We start from the raw sequence: 17,901 nt of genomic DNA, 5'->3' as shown, positions 1-17,901 counted from the left end.
GCCCGAGAAAAGGGACTCATGTCTGGGGGACCAGGATGGTGCCAAGGCTGCCTGTCTACCCCGAGCCCGTCGGCTCTGGCCATGGCTCTCCATTGAGGACCTGTATGAGGGCGATGGCTCTCAGTGCCATGATCCTGGTGACTGGCGGCAGTGTTCGGCGGATCGGCATTGGTACTCCAAGGATCAACGCCTTACGCTTAACAAGTGATGTCACTCGGTCAAGCGGGAGCGGGAACGTGAGTGAGTAGACAGACGTGTCTGAGACCGTTGACATGCCCACGGTAAACTGTAGCAGCAGTTGGTGACGGGGCTCTGGGAACCGATGTCTGAACCCTTCGGAGTGGTGCCGTGAGCTGGGAGAATGGCTCAGGTGTTCCTAGCATCAGGGCTCCGGGGACTAAGATGCACCTCTGCAGGTCTGTGCCAGCCCACGGGTGATCAAGCCTGAGGAACGCTGCCTGGCGTCCGGGGACAGACACTGGGAACTCTGGCAGGCAAGCCGACCCACATCTGGTGGCGCTGCTCGGGTGAGCACTGATGGGGCACCCCCTGTGGTGAGGAGCAGGGCTGCACTGATGGGGACCGTTAAAAGGGTCCCAAGGCAGGTTTATCCCTCCAACAGGGCACCTCAGCAGCCAGTGTGGATGGCACTGGAAGGGACAGTATCTCCTTAGTGGCCTGAAAAGCTTCCGGCATGGATGGCACCACCAGGGGGTGGCAGGCAGGTCTTGGAGTGGGCTCGACTGCTCAGTGGGAGTCGGAGCCTGACCGCCATCTGGAGGGGAAGAGCTATGCCTCATGGATCTTTGCTCTCCTCCAGCCCTCTCCTCCCCTTTATGGGGTGCAGAAGAATGTCCCCTCCCATCCTCTCTTTGCTTTTTAGCTGGTACCAGGGATGGGGATCGGTGCCGGTCTGAGGCCAGTGATGGCAGCTCACTCCGCACTGAGGTCGCAGTGCTGGGAGTAGAGTCCGATCTGGTCGGCTCTGAGGCCAATGTAAGGGACGACTCCATAAGGAGCGCTCTGAGACGAATGTCCCGCTCCTTTTTGTCCTGCAGTCTGAAGCTCTTGCGAATGTGACACTTGTGGCTAACGTGGGTTTCCCCTAAGAACTTCCAACAGCTTCTCTGGGGATCATGGACTGGCATGGGTTTCTTGCAACAGTCACAAGGTTTGAAGCCCAGGGACCAGGCCATGCCCCATCCCTGGGCTAAGTCCTGTTTGGGACTAAAAGACAGGTCCCTGTTTTGTAACTGGTGTTCTTCAAGTGCTTGCTCACGCCATTCCATTGTAGGTGTGTGTGCTCGCCACATATACCAGTGCTGGAAGTTTTTCCCTCAGTGATATCTGTAGGGGACCAGCTCTGGTGCCCTCTGGAGTGGTGCCCATATGGTGAGGTATAAGGGGCACTGCCGGCTCCCCGCACCCTCAGTTCCTTCCTGCTGGAAGCTCTGACAGTGGGGAAGGAGGGCGGGTTGTGGAATGGACATCAGCAACACATCTCAAAGAACAACAGTTACGAAACTCTGTTTTTTTCTTCATAGAATATTAGGGTTAGAATCATAGAATCATAGAATCATAGAATATCAGGGTTGGAAGAGACCTCAGGAGGTCATCCAGTCCAGCCCCCTCCTCAAAGCAGGACCAACCCCAACTAAATCATCCCAGCCAGGGCTTTGTCAAGCTGGGTCTTAAAAACCTCTAAGGACGGAGATTCCACCACCTCCCTAGGTAACGCATTCCCGTGTTTCACCATGCTCCTAGTGAAATTTTTTTCCCTAATATCCAACCTAAACCTCCCCCACTGCAACTTGAGACCATTACTCCTTGTTCTGTCATCTGCTACCACTGAGAACAGTCTAGATCCATCCTCTTTGGAACCCCCTTTCAGGTAGTTGAAAGCAGCTATCAAATCCCCCCTCACTCTTCTCTTCCGCAGATTAAACAATCCCAGTTCCCTCAGCCTCTCCTCATAAGTCATGTGTTCCAGTCCCCTAATCATTTTCGTTGCCCTCCGCTGGACTGTCTCCAATTTGTCCACATCCCTTTTGTAGTGGGGAGGGGGGCCAAAACCAGACACAATACTCCAGGTGTGGCCTCACCAGTGCTGAATAGAGGGGAATAAACACTTCCCTCGATCTGCAGGCAATGGATCCTACTAATGCAGCCCAATATGCAGTTGGCCTTATTGGCAACAAGGACACACTGCTGACTCATATCCAGCTTCTCCTCCACTGTAATCCCCAGGTCCTTTTCTGCAGAACTGCTGCTTAGCCAGTTGGTCCCTAGTCTGTAGCGGTGCATGGGATTCTTCCTTCCTAAGTGCGGGACTCTGCACTTGTCCTTGTTGAACCTCATCAGATTTCTTTTGGCCCAATCCTCCAATTTGTCTAGGTCACTCTGGACCCTATCCCTACCCTCCAGCATATCTACCTCTCCCCACAGCTTAGTGTCATCTGCAAACTTGCTGAGGGTGCAATTAATCCCATCATCTAGATCATTAATGATGATGCTGAACAAAACCAGCCCCAGGACCAACCCTTGGGGCATTCCGCTTGATACCAGCTGACAACTAGACATCGAGCTGTTGATCACTACCTACTGAGCCCAACAATCTAGCCAGCTTTCTATCCACCTTATAGTCCATTCATCCAATCCATACTTTTTTAACTTGCTGGCAAGAATACTGTGAGACTGTATCAAAAGTTTTGCTAAAGTCAAGATACATCACATCCACCACTTTCCCCATATCCACCGTGCCAGTTATCTTATCATAGAAGGCAAGCAGGTTGGTCAGGCATGACTTGCCCTTGGTGAATCCATGTTGACTGTTCCTGATCCCCTTCCTCTCCTCCAAGTGCTTCAAAATGGATTCTTCGAGGACCTGCTCCATGATTTTGTTGGAGACTGAAGTGAGGCTGACTGGTCTGTAGTTCCCCAGGTTCTCTTTCTTCCCTTTTCAAAATCCGGGCACTATATTTGCCTTTTTCCAGTTGTCCGAGACCTCCCCCAATTGCCAGGAATTTTCAAAGATAATGGCCAATGGCTCTGCAATCACATCAGCCAACCCCTCAGCACCCTTGGATGCATTAGATCTGGACCCATCAACTTGTGCACGTCCAGCTTTTCTAAATAGTCCTTAACCTGTTCTTTCACCACTGAGGGCTGCTCACCTCCTCCCCATGCTGTGCTGCCCAGGGCAGCAGTCTTTGAGTCCATTCCATTGCAGGTTACTTCCCAGCAGTGCCACCTGAGGCGCGTTGGAGTTCATAGACGTGTCAATTGCAACACAGGTCTGCCAAAGCCAGCGTCGTCTCTGGCCTGCTGGGTAATGGGGTAATGCATCGTGAACGTGTGTACTGATGATCACATGGCGGCCCTGCAGATGTCTCGGATGGGGACGTGCGCTAGGAAGGCCGCTGAGGATGCTTGTGCCCTGGTCGCGTGGGCCTTAGTATAGGCAGTGGCTCAGTCCCTGCCAACTCATAATGTGTCTGGATGCACAATATGATCCAGTTAGAGATCCTCTGCGAGGACACCGGTAGGCCTTTCATCCTGTCCGCAGCCACAATAAAGAGTTGGGTCGACTTGCGGAAGGCCTTGGAGCGCTCCAGGTAGAAGGCCAGAGCGTGCTGGACATCTAAGGTGTGCAGCCGCCTCTCCTCTGCAGTCGAGTGCGGCTTTGGACAGAGAAGTGGAGAAAGATATCCCGGTTAACATGGAAGCAAGTCACCACAACAGGCCGGAACGCTGAGTGGGGTCACAGCTGGACCATGTTGTGATGTTATTGACACAAACTGGGACTGTATAGATCATTGTTGCAACCAAGGTCCTGTAGTGGCACCAAATCTTATAAAGGGGGTAAAATAAGGTGTCTAAGACAAGGTGATGGTTTCCTGGTTATGATTATGCTGTCTGTTTGCATGTATCATTTCTGTATTTAAAATTGTAAGTATTAGCTCTATACCATCTGTATTTGAAACTTGTGCTGTGCTTCTGGATGACACCCCAGACAGTTTGGTATCAGCTCTGCCTAGCCTGCTGGATGGCCCATTAAGGACCATCAGCTATACAGTTGACCCATTGAGAGAAGGCAGATACACCTTGTGACTCAGCAAGGCATGTAGGGACCTGCCTATGGACAGAACTCTGAGGTTTTTCCAGGCCACTGCTGGACAGCTTGTCTTTGAAACAAAGAAAGCGGAGGCCACATGGCAAGAGACTATAGAAGGCTGCTGCAGCTCCTCCATCTTGTCTTCAATTCTGCTTCTTACCTCTGGAGGAAACTTGCTACAAACTGAAGCTCTGAACAAAGGACTGAATGACCCATCCAAGCTGTGGATGTACTCTTGATTTGAACCTGCAGTTTATTCCACCACTGCTACAAGCCTGAACCAAGAACTTTGTCATTACTGTATGTAATTGATTCCATTTAACCAATTCTAGCTCTCGTCTCTGTCTTTTTCCTTTATGAATAAACCTTTAGATTTTAGATTTTAAAGGATTGGCAACAGCATGATTTGTGGGTAAGATCTGACTGGTATATTGGCTGGGGTCTGGGGCTTGGACCTTTGGGGTTGGGAGAACCTTTTTTCTTTTACTGGGGTATTGGTTTTCATAACCATTCGTCCCCATAACGAGTGGCACTGGTAGAGATACTGGGAAACTGGAGTGTCTAAGGGAATTGCTTGTATGACTTATGGTTAGCCAGTGGGGTAAAACCAAAGTCCTCTCTGGCTGGCTGGTTTGGTGTGCCTTAGAAGTGGAGAAACCCCAGCTTTGGACTGTAACTGCCCTGCTCTAAGCAATTTGTCCTGAATTGATACTCTCAGAAGTGTCCACCAAAAGCAGCATCGTTACATGTGTCCTTGTAGAAAACTGCGTACAGGGGCTCCGAGGTGAGGGCTTTAATCTCGGAGACTTGCCTCACTGAGGTAATGGCTACAAAAAAAGCTACCTTCCTACGGATGCGACAAGGGGCAGGAGATCAGTGGCTCAAAGGGAGGCCCCATGAGCTTCGAGAGGACGAGGTTGAGGTCCCATTGCAGAATCGGGTGCCGAACTGGTGGGAAGACCTGCTCTAGTCCTTTGAGGAACCAGATGGACATGTCGTATGAGAACACCGATTTGCCCTGGACCTGCGGTGGAAAGCCGACATGGCTGCTAAGTGCACCTTGATGGAGGAAAGACCTTGCTGCTTAAGGTGGAGCAGGTAATCGAGGATGGACGGCACAGGCAACCATGTTGGGGAGATGCCACACTCCTCCACCCAGCAGGGAAACCGCTTCCATTTTGCCAGGCAAGTCGCTCTGGTGGATGGCTTTCTGCTTTCCAAGAGGACCTGCTGTACCTGGCTGGAGCAGGCCCTTTCCTCTGGGTTCAGCCAAGCTGTGAGGTCGGAGGGAGGGACGGTTTGGGTGCAGGAGCTGCCTGTGGTCTTGCAAGAGGAGATCTGGACAGCTGGGCAGTGGCCATGGGTGAGCCACGGCCAGGTCCATGAGCGGACTGAAGCCGTGCTGGTGTGGCCACACCAGTCATGATGACTCTTGACTTGTCTCTTCCGACTGTTGCTCAGATCCCCCTCCCATGACAGAAGGAAGGTGTCGGAGAGCGAGTTCCTGCCTAGGCCCTGGAGAGAGCAGAATTGCTGGCACTTCCTGTTCTGTCTGGTGGCGAATAGGCCCCCCACCTCCGGAAGAGCACCTGCACAACCTCTGGGTGGAGTCACTACTCGTGGGGAGAGACGAAGGGCCTACCGAGGCAATCCGCCAGCGCATTCTCGACGCCGGGGAGCTGCAACACCTCCAGGTGGATGTCATGCCGGACGCAAAAGTCCCACAATCGGAGCGCTTTCTGACAGAGGGCCGACGAGCAAGCCCCCCCATGCCTGTTGATGTAAAACATTGAGGCTTTGTTGTCCTTGAGTACCTGCACACTTTGGCTGGAAAGGTGCGGCAGAAAGACTCTGCAAGCTAGGCGCACTTCACTGAGCTCCCTGATGTTTATGTGCAATATCAGCTCCTCTGGGGACTACGTCCCTTGCATCCACAATGTGCTGAGATGAGCCAAGGTCAGAGGCATCCGATATCAGAGATACTGAGGGTCGATCTCTGGACAGGGTGTAGACTGTGGACAGCCACCGCTGGAGGGGCTGCAGCCTGAGCCTCGCATGCTGGACGTGGGGGCCGCCACATGTGGCCCAACAACCTGGGGCAGATCCACGCTGTGGTTAGCGGATATGCCAAGATGCTGGCAATGAGACTCGCCATCGTCTTGAACCTGTCCTGTGGCAGAAATGCTCTGGCAAGGGTGGAGTCGAGAACCGCTCCAATGAATTCTATCCTTTGTACTGGGACTAATGTTGATTTTTCCTTGTTTATCAACAGGCTTAGGGCACGGCACGTGAGCTGCAGCACTGAGATGTCTCGCTGGACTTGAGACCTGGAGCGGCCCTTGATAAGCCAGTCATTGAAGTACGGGTAAACCTGGATGCCTCGCCATCTGAGGCAGGCTGCCACTACTGCCATGTATTTGGTAAACACCTTCAGGGCTGTAGCTAGGCCAAACGGGAGCACTGTGAACTGGTAGTGGGCGAGCCCACTGTGAAACGCAGGAATCACCCGTGCCTGGGAATATCGATATGGGGAAGTAAGCATCTTTTAAATCGAGGGCGGCTTACCAGTCTCCTGGATCCAGGGCGGGAATGATGAAGGCCAAGGAGACCATGTGGAACTTCAACTTCTTGAGATACTTGTTGAGGTCTCACAGGTCCAGAATGGGTCTCAGACCCCCTTTGGCTTTGGGGATCAGAAAGTACCGGGAGTACAATCCCTTGTCCCTGTACTCCTGAGGGACTTCCTCCACGGCCCCCACTTGCAGAAGGCTCTGAACCTCCTGGGTGAGCAGTTGCTCGTGAGAACGGTCCCTGAAGAGGGACAGGGAAGAGAGGTGGAAGGGGAGGACAGAAAGAAACTGGAGGGTATAACCCTGCACCATGGTGTTGAGGACCCAGGAACTGAAGTTACAGAGGCCCGTGCAGGGAGGAAAGGAGACAGGCAGTTGGAGAAGCATGGGGAAGCAGGATCCAGGGAACAGCTGGTAGGTCACTCTCGGGCGCACCCTCAAAATGCCCGCTTACCACCCTGTTGGTTGAGGGTGGAGCTCGACTGGGCAGAGGGCACTGGCTGGTGATCTTGCCAGTGTCTATAGCCTCTGCCCTTTCTACGGGCAGGCTCTGACCTGGGTGGTTCCCAGAGAATGGGTTGCTGGGGTTTAAACCACTTTCTGGCTGGGCCTGGGGTGCAGAGGCCCAGGGGCCTCAGAATCGCCCGGAAGTCCTTTAGCCCATGTAGCTTTGTGTCTGTTTGTTCTGCAAACAGAGCTTGGCCATCGAACGGGAGATCCTGCATTGACTATTGGACCTCCGTCGACAGACCCGACGAGTGCGGCCAAGATGCCCTCCTCATTGAGATGGCTGAGGCCATTGTTCTGGCCGCGGACTCTGCCTCGTCTGAGGCTACTGCCGAGCTGAGGACATCGAATAGGGAGTCTGAGGGTTCCTTCAGCTCCTCAGCATGAAGCCCCAAGTTTGAGGCGACCCTCTTTCGCGGCTCCTGATGGGCCTTAGCATCATCCTGCGGGACTGGATGAGTTGCGGGGCCCCTGTAATTGCCTCATCAGATGAGAACGAGGAGGAAACGGGCATCGGAGGCACTGCTGCCTCCAAAGGCTGCTCGGCTGGTTTCTCGGTGGGAGCCAGGTGGAGCTGAGGGGTCTTCTCCCCGGAACCCTCCGCGTCAGGGAGCAGGAGGGAGACAGTAGATGATGGCTTGTCCGAGGCCCCTGAGGCCGACCTGAGCTCTTGCGAGGACTGCAGGAACCCCCAGGAATTCCCGGCGTACCATGGGACAGGCCCTGGTCCTGGGGCTATGATGCAATGGGCAGGGCCACAGTCGTGTAGGCACCCCTGGCCCAGGCCCTGGCCCGCTGGTATGGACTCCTGCTTGGTGCTGGAGTCTGAAGAAGAGGGACCGCATCTGGGAAACCAGGACGGTGCCGACTGCTTGTCCCGGTCATGGCGGTGCCGATCCTGGAGCTGCAACGGGGATCTGTCTGAGGGTGACAAGTCCCAGTGCTAAGCTCCTGGAGATGGATGGCATTCAGCAGAGCTGCGATGGTGGCCCAGTGATCGACATCTCACGCTTCTCGAGCGGTGCTGGTCCAGAGCGTGGGAGTGAGTCGACCGGTGAGATGGGGAGTGTGGCCCCGATGGCGACCCGTACTGGCAGTGAGGCTCCTAGGACCGTTGTCTTGTGTCCCTGGAGCGGTGCCTCTGGCACACACTAGCCCCTCCCTCAGCTGAGTCCCGTCCAGGACTAATGGACTAACTAAGGGAAACTAATAACACTTTTAACTATTTACAGGGAAAAGTTCCTATCTACGGATTGAGACAGAAGAGGCTTGCCGAAGCAAGAAGATGTTCCAGCACCGTCACTGGCAGTGAGAAGGAACTGAGGGTGGGAGGAGCTGGCGTCCCGTATACCGCGCCATACAGGCATCATTCCAGAGGGCACCAGAGCCGGTCCCCTATGGATACTGCTAAGGGATACAGCACCGGTGCACGTGGGGAGCACACACACCTACGGTGCAATGGACATGAGCAAGCACTTGAAGAAGAACTAAGGCCTGCTGCTCAAATGTTGCATGGCTAGTGCTCAGTGCACAGGCTGGATAAAAATGTGTTGGAAACAAACCAGCCACAAATTAACGTGTGGACGCTGTTGTGCTTTGAGCTACTGGGAGAGCAGACAGAAGGCGACGTTGGTCACTGGGAAACACCCTCTCATAGCAAATCCTGCACGCGTAAAGCCACTAACCACAGTGAGGCCTGTGCTACTCACGGGGTTTGGGCTGGTAGCACTATGATGGTGAGAGGGGAGAGCAGGAGGAGAAGGGAGAGCCCCCCTTATACTGCTCTAGAGGTGCCTTCTGTCTATACAGCTTCCTCCCCTTCCCGGACAGGACTAGCTAGAGCAGAAGTGCATTTATACTGATTTCACTATGGGCAGGCTGGGGGTGGCTGGGGGTTCATTGGTCAAAAATCACAGCCCCAGCAAAGCACAACTGGTGCATAGACAGGGCCAGCCACCGCCCTTGGAAAGAGAATCACTTTCAAAGACCACTTCTGGTTGCCCCCGAAGATTGAGTCCCACTCCCACCAGCCCAGCACTCAGTCCAGGGGGCTGCTCCCAAGTTATAACCAGAACAATACCTGGGGGCCCAGGCAGAGCACACGACAGCACTATCCTGGGGCTTGAATCTTTGTCTCAGAGCAGTCTCCGTGGATTGGGGGTTTGGGAGAAGCTCTTGTCCCTTCCTAGTTCCCAGGGATCTCAGAAAAGCAAGGAGACAGGAGCTGGGTTACCATGAAGGGGCTGGTGGTCACATCAGTCAGGATAGAAAGACTCCAGCGTCGGTCACCCCTCCAAAGCTTCTGGTGCCTCAACCCAGAAACACACCAACCCAGGACTTTCGTTGCCCTGCCCGTTTCTGCTGTGAGCAAGAAGATGGCTTTAAACCAGGTGTCTGGATTGTGAGGTCATTGAGCATCATCAGTGAGGTGCCTGACGTAAAGGGAGATGTCATTGTGCAGGGCACTGCATGCCAGCGGGAATGGGGTGGACTAATGCTCCATGCACCTGTCAGAAATGGCCCAAAAGGACTGTTGCCGCCCTGTGGCCTGAGTGATTAGCAAATGTTCAGGGTGTTCCTGGGTTGTTTCTGTTAGGAGGAGAAATGGATAATGGAGTTAGGTCTGTTCTTTGGTGCAATCCTATTTATTTACAAAGAAGGTATATAGTTCTGTTTCCCTGAACATAGGAGGAAGAAAGAGCAGCAGCCAGTTTCCTGTTCAGAAATTCAAGCCTCCTTTCCAGCTAGTCCTGTGCCCAAAAGAAACTCTCTCTCATGGCTTCCTCCTAGGGCCACACTACTACTGCTTCCCTTGCTTTCTCCTCTGGCTTTCTGGTCCTGTCTGTTTCTCACACACCCAGACACGCACAGCGCTACCTACCAGTGCCCCAATATCTACATTTGCATATGGTCCCAGGGAGCCCTCTCATTCTACCTGGATTAGTTCTTGCTCATGCCTTCCCATGTGGCGTAGCACTGCAGCTTCTACAGGTTCAATTCTTTTTAAACAAGGGACCACTGAACTGCTCCTCCAGGAAGCCGGAATGAAGTGTGGCTATCATGTCCACCAGTGTCTGCGAGGTCTGTGACTGCCTGGAGATCAAAGAATCACAGAATCATAGAATATCAGGGTTGGAAGGGACCTCAGGAGGTCATCTAGTCCAACCCCCTGCTCAAAGCAGGACCAGTCCCCAATTAAATCATCCCAGCCAGGGCTTTGTCAAGCCTGACCTTAAAAACTTCTAAGGAAGGAGATTCCACCACCTCCCTAGGTAACGCATTCCAGTGTTTCACCACCCTCCTAGTGAAATTTTTTTCCTAATATCCAACCTATACCTCCCCCACTGCAACTTGAGACCATTACTCCTCGTTCTGTCATCAGCTACCACTGAGAAGAGTCTAGATCCATCCTCTTTGGAACCCCCTTTCAGGTAGTTAAAAGCAGCTATCAAATCCCCCCTCATTCTTCTCTTCTGCAGACTAAACAATCCCAGTTCCCTCAGCCTCTCCTCGTAAGTCATGTGTTCCAGATCCCCTAATCATTTGTCTTGCCCTCCGCTGGACGCTTTCCAATTTTTCCACATCCTTCTTGTAGTGTGGGGCCCAAAACTGGACACAGTACTCCAGATGAGGCCTCACCAATGTCGAATAGAGGGGAACGATCATGTCCCTCGATCTGCCCCTACTTATACATCCCAAAATGCCATTGGCCTTCTTGGCAACAAGGGCACACCGTTGACTCATATCCAGCTTCTCGTCTACTGACCCTTAGGTCCTTTTCTGCAGAACTGCTGCCGAGCCATTCGGTCCCTAGTCTGTAGCGGTGCATGGGAGTCTCCCGTCCTAAGTGCAGGACTCTGCACTTGTCCTTGTTGAACCTTATCAGATTTCTTTTGGCCCCATCCTCCAATTTGTCTAGGTCCCTCTGTATCCTATCCCTACCCTCCAGCGTATCTACCTCTCCTCCCAGTTTAGTGTCATCTGCAAACTTGCTGAGGGTGCAATCCAAACCATCCTCCAGATCATTAATGAAGATATTGAACAAAACCGGCCCCAGGACCGACCCTTGGGGCACTCCACTTGATACCGGCTGCCAACTAGACATGGAGCCATTGATCACTACCCGTTGAGCCCGACAATCTAGCCAACTTTCTACCCACCTTATAGTGCATTCATCCAGCCCATACTTCTTTAACTTGCTAGTAAGAATACTGTGGGAAACTGTGTCAAAAGCTTTGCTAAAGTCAAGAAACAACACGTCCACTGCTTTCCCCTCATCCACAGAGCCAGTTATCTTGTCATAGAAGGCAATTAGATTAATCAGGCATGACTTGCCCTTGGTGAATCCTTGCTGACTGTTCCTGATCACTTTCCTCTCCTCTAAGTGGTTCAGAATTGATTCCTTGAGGACCTGTTCCATGATTTTTCCAGGGACTGAGGTGAGGCTGACTGGCCTGTAGTTCCCAGGATCCTCCTTCTTCCCTTTTTTAAAGATGGGGAGTACATTCGCCTTTTTCCAGTCGTCCGGGACCTCCCGCGATTGCCATGAGTTTTCAAAGATAATGGCCAATGGCTCTGCAATCACATCCGCCAACTCCTTTAGCACCCTCTGATGCAGCGCATCTGGCCCCATGGACTTGTGCTCGTCCAGCTTTTCTAAATAGTCCCGAACCACTTCTTTCTCCACAGAGGGCTGGTCACCTCCTCCCCATGCTCTGCTGCCCAGTGCAGCAGTCTGGGAGCTGACCTTGTTCGTGAAGACAGAGGCAAAAAAAGCATTGAGTACATTAGCTTTTTCCAAATCCTCTGTCACTAGGTTGCCTCCCTCATTCAGTAAGGGGCCCACACTTTCCTTGACTTTCTTCTTGTTGCTAAAATACCTGAAGAAACCCTTCTTGTTACTCTGAACATCTCTTGCTAGCTGCACCTCCAGGTGTGATTTGGCCTTCCTGATTTCACGCCTCCATGTCCGAGCAATATTTTTATACTACTCCCTGGTCATTTGTCCAATCTTCCACTTCTTGTAAGCTTCTTTTTTGTGTTTAAGATCAGCAAGGATTTCACTGTGAAGCCAAGCTGGTCGCCTGCCATATTTAGTATTCTTTCTACACATCGGGGTGGTTTGTCCCTGTAACCTCAATAAGGCTTCTTTAAAATACAGGCAGCTCTCCTGGACTCCTTTCCCCCTCATGTTATTCTCCCAGGGGATCCTGCCCATCAGTTCTCCGAGGGAGTCAAAGTCTACTATTCTGAAGTCCAGGGTCCGTATTCTGCTGCTCTCCTTTCTTCCCTGTGTCAGGATCCTGAACTCGACCATCTCATGGTCACTGCTGCCCAGGTTCCCATCCACTTTTGCTTCCCCTACTAATTCTTCCCGCTTTGTGAGCAGCAGGTCAAGAAGAGCTCTGCCCCTAGTTGGTTCCTCCAGCACTTGCACCAGGAGATTGTCCCCTACACTTTCCAAAAACTTCCTGGATTGTCTGTGCGCCGCTGTATTGCTCTCCTAGCAGATATCCGGGTGATTGAAGTCTCCCATGAGAACCAGGGCCTGCGATCTAGTAACTTCCATGAGTTGCCAGAAGAAAGCCTCATCCACCTCATCCCCCTGGTCTGGTGGTCTGTAGCAGACTCCCACCACGACATCACACTTGTTGCTCAGGCTTCTAAACTTAATCCAGAGACTCTCAGGTTTTTCTGCAGTTTCATACTGGAGCTCTGAGCAGTCATACTGCTCCCTTACATACAGTGCTACTCCCCCACCTTTTCTGCCCTGCCTGTCCTTCCTGAACAGCTTATATCCGTCCATGACAGTACTCCAGTCATGTGAGTTATCCCACCAAGTCTCTGTTATTCCAATCACATCATAATTCCTTGACTCTGCCAGGACTTCCAGTTCTCCCTGCTTGTTTCCCAGGCTTCTTGCATTTGTATATAAGCACTTGAGATAACTCGCTGTTTGTCCTGCTTTCTTAATATGAGGCAGGAGCCCTCCCCTTTCGCGTTCTCCTGCTCGTGCTTCCTCCTTACAAAGAGAGGGAAGAGCATCTTTGCGAGCAGGCTGGCTAACCTAGTGAGGAGGGCTTTAAACTAGGTTCACCGGGGGAAGGAGACCAAAGCCCCGAGGTAAGTGGGAAAGCGGGATACCCGGAGGAAGCACAGGCAGGAACGTCTGTGAGGGGAGGGCTCCTGCCTCATACTGAGAATGAGGGGCGATCAGCAGGTTATCTCAAGTGCTTATATACAAATGCACAAAGCCTTGGAAACAAGCAGGGAGAACTGGAGGTCCTGGTGATGTCAAGGAATTATGATGTGATTGGAATAACAGAGACTTGGTGGGATAACTCACATGACTGGAGTACTGTCATGGATGGTTATAAACTGTTCAGGAAGGACAGGCAGGGCAGAAAAGGTGGGGGAGTAGCACTGTATGTAAGGGAGCAGTATGACTGTCAGAGCTCCAGTATGAAACTGCAGAAAAACCTGAGTGTCTCTTGATTAAGTTTAGAAGTGTGTGCAACAAGAGTGATGTAGTGATGGGAGTCTGCTATAGACCACCGGACCAGGGGATGAGGTAGATGAGGCTTTCTTCCTGCAGCTCACAGAAGCTACTAGATCGCATGCCCTGGTTCTCGTGGGTGACTTTAATTTTCCTGATATCTGCTGGGAGAGCAATACAGCGGTGCATAGACAATCCAGGAAGTTTTTGGAAAGCGTAGGGGACAATTTCCTGGCGCAAGTGCTAGAGGAACCAACTGGGGGGGAGCTTTTCTTGACCTGCTGCTCACAAACCGGGAAGAATTAGTGGGGGAAGCAAAAGTGGATGGGAATCTGGGAGGCAGTGACCATGAGTTGGTTGAGTTCAGGATCCTGACGCAGGGAAGAAAGGTAAGCAGCAGGATACAGACCCTGGACTTCAGGAAAGCAGACTTCGACTCCCTCAGGAAACAGATGGGTAGGATCCCCTGGGGAACTAACATGAAGGGGAAAGGAGAGCTGGCTGTATTTCAAGGAATCCCTGTTGAGGTTACAGGGACAAACCATCCCGATGTGTAGAAAGAATAGTAAATATGGCAGGTGACCAGCTTGGCTTAACGGTGAAATCCTAGCGGATCTTAAACATAAAAAAGAAGCTTACAAGAAGTGGAAGGTTGGACATATGACCAGGGAAGAGTATAAAAATATTGCTCGGGCGTGTAGGAATGAAATCAGGAGGGCCAAATCGCACCTGGAGCTGCAGCTAGCGAGAGATGTTAAGAGTAACAAGAAGGGTTTCTTCAGGTATGTTGGCAACAAGAAGAAAGCCAAGGAAAGTGTGGGCCCCTTAATGAATGAGGGAGGCAACCTAGTGACAGAGGATTTGGAAAAAGCTAATGTACTCAATGCTTTTTTTGCCTCTGTCTTCACTAACAAGGTCAGCTCCCAGACTGCTGCACTGGGCAGCACAGCATGGGGAGGAGGTGACCAGCCCTCTGTGGAGAAAGAAGTGGTTCGGGACTATTTAGAAAAGCTGGACGAGCACAAGTCCATGGGGCCAGATGCGCTGCATCCGAGGGTGCTAAAGGAATTGGCGGCTGTGATTGCAGAGCCATTGGCCATTATATTTGAAAACTCGTGGTGAACGGGGGAAGTCCCGGATGACTGGAAAAAGGCTAATGTAGTTCCAATCTTTAAAAAAGGGAAGAAGGAGGATCCTGGGAACTACAGGCCAGTCAGCCTCACCTCAGTCCCCGGAAAAATCATGGAGCAGGTCCTCAAAGAATCAATCCTGAAGCACTTACATGAGAGGAAAGTGATCAGGAACAGTCAGCATGGATTCACCAAGGGAAGGTCATGCCTGACTAATCTAATCGCCTTCTATGATGAGATTACTGGTTCTGTGGATGAAGGGAAAGCAGTGGATGTATTGTTTCTTGACTTTAGCAAAGCTTTTGACACGGTCTCCCACAGTATTCTTGTCAGCAAGTTAAAGAAGTACGGGCTGGATGAATGCACTATAAGGTGGGTAGAAAGTTGGCTAGATTGTCGGGCTCAACGGGTAGTGATCAATGGCTCTATGTCTAGTTGGCAGCCGGTGTCAAGTGGAGTGCCCCAGGGGTCGGTCCTGGGGCCGGTTTTGTTCAATATCTTTATAAATGATCTGGAGGATGGTGTGGATTGCACTCTCAGCAAATTTGCGGATGATACTAAACTGGGAGGAGTGGTTGATACGCTGGAGGGCAGGGATAGGATACAGAGGGACCTAGACAAATTGGAGGATTGGGCCAAAAGAAATCTGATGAGGTTCAATAAGGATAAGTGCAGGGTCCTGCACTTAGGACGGAAGAACCCAATGCACAGCTACAGACTAGGGACCGAATGGCTAGGCAGCAGTTCTGCAGAAAAGGACCTAGGGGTGACAGTGGACGAGAAGCTGGATAGGAGTCAGCAGTGTGCCCTTGTTGCCAAGAAGGCCAATGGCATTTTGGGATGTATAAGTAGGGGCATAGCCAGCAGATCGAGGGACGTGATCGTTCCCCTCTATTGGACATTGGTGAGGCCTCATCTGGAGTACTGTGTCCAGTTTTGGGCCCCGCGCTACAAGAAGGATGTGGATAAATTGGAGAGAGTCCAGCGAAGGGCAACAAAAATGATTAGGGGTCTGGAACACATGACTTATGAGGAGAGGCTGAGGGAGCTGGGATTGTTTAGTCTGCAGAAGAGAAGAATGAGGGGGGATTTGATAGCTGCTTTCAACTACCTGAGCGGTGGTTCCAGAGAGGATGGTTCTGACTATTCTCAGTGGTAGAAGAGGACAGGACAAGGAGTAATGGTCTCAAGTTGCAGTGCGGGAGGTTTAGGTTGGATATTAGGAAAAACTTCTTCACTAGGAGGGTGGTGAAACACTGGAATGCGTCACCTAGGGAGGTGGTGGAATCTCCTTCCTTAGAAGTTTTTAAGGTCAGGCTTGACAAAGCCCTGCCTGGGATGGGGATTGGTCCTGCTTTTGAGCAGGAGGTTGGACTAGATGACCTCCTGAGGTCCCTTCCAACCCTGAAATTCTATGATTCTATGATTCCTGGTATCCCACTTCCCCACTTACCTCAGGGCTTTTGTCTCCTTCCCCCGGTGAACCTAGTTTAAAGCCCTCCTCACTAGGTTAGCCAGCCTGCTCGCGAAGTTGCAGGCAGACAGGAACACCCTCCACCACAGCAGCAGGTCCATTAGCCTGTGCTCTGTATGTGGAGAGACAGTCAGTGGATCTCAGCTGTGAGCAGGGTGCTGGAACAATTTGTATAGTGGGGATGTTGAGAGACACTGATCCAAACTGTGAACCCCGAAAGGATGGAGACCACTCAAGTCGAGGGGGCTGCAGCCCCCTCGTTCCAGCACCGATGGCTGTGCACGATGGGCAAGGCTCCCATCTCCCGAAGGCCGTGGGGTGCAGCAATGCCAGAGCCACACAAAGACGTGGGTCACTGCCCAAAGAACGCACCGTCCCAGTTACCCCCCCCTCCATACTGGAGAGGGGTGCGTACAGGAGGGAGTGGGGGGGGTGCTGGGGCGTGGGGAGGAGGCGGATGCGGGGGGTGAGATGGGGCTGTCGGGGTGAGGGCAGACGCGGGGGAAGAGATGGGGTGAGGGGGCGAGGTGCGTAGGTGGACGTGGGGGACGAGGTGGGGGTGCGGTGAGGAGGCAGATGCGGGGATGACGTGGGGGTGCTGGGTTGGGGCGAGGATCCACATGCGGGGCTGTGACGTTATTTACGTGAACTGGGACCGTATAGATCATTGTTGCAACCAAGGTCCTATAGCGGTACCAGATCTTGTACAAAGGAGGTCAACCGTGTCTAGGACAAGGCGACGGTTTGCGGGTTAGGATGATGCTGTCTGTTTGCAGGTAGCATTTTTGTATGTAAAGTTGTAAGTATTGGCTCTATACCGTCTGTATTTGAAACTTGTGCTCTGCTTCTGGGGGACACCCCAGACAGTTTGGTGTCAGCTCTGCCTAGCCTGCTGCGTGGCCCGTTAAGGACCATCAGCTACACAACCGACCCATTGAGAGAAGGCAGACACACCTTGTGACTCAGCAAGGCATGTAGGGACCTGCCTAGGGACAGAACTCTGAGGTTTTTCCAGGCCACGTGCTGGACAGCTTGTCTTTGAAACAAAGGAAGCCGAGACCACATGGCAAGAGACTATAAAAGGCAGCTGCATCATCTCCATTTGGTCTTCAATCATGCTTCTTACCTCTGGAGGGACTTTGCTACAAACAGAAGCTCTGACCAAAGGATTGAAGGACCCATCCCAGCTGTGGATGTTCTCCAGAGACTTGATTTTGAGCCTGCAGTTTATTCCACCGTTGCTACAAGCCTGAACCAAGAACTTTGCCATTGTATGTAATTGATTCCATTTAACCCATTCTAGCTCTCATCTCTATCTTTTTCCTTTATGAATAAACCTTTAGATTTTAGATTCTAAAGGATTGGCAACAGCGTGATTTGTGGGTAAGATCTGACTGGTATATTGACCTGGGCCTTGGGCTTGGTCCTTTGGGGTCAGGAGAACCTTTATTCTTTTATTGGGGTATTGGTTTTCATAACCATTCGTCCCCATAAGGAGTGGCACTGATGGTGATACAAGGGAACTGGAGTATCGGAGGGAATTGTTTGTATAACTTATGGTTAGCCAGGGGGTGAGACTGAAGTCCTCTCTGGCTGGTTTGGTGCGCCTT

Source organism: Lepidochelys kempii, chromosome 19, assembly GCF_965140285.1.
Source record: "Lepidochelys kempii isolate rLepKem1 chromosome 19, rLepKem1.hap1, whole genome shotgun sequence".
NCBI lineage: Eukaryota > Metazoa > Chordata > Testudines > Cheloniidae > Lepidochelys > Lepidochelys kempii.
This window is presented reverse-complemented; position numbering follows the sequence as displayed.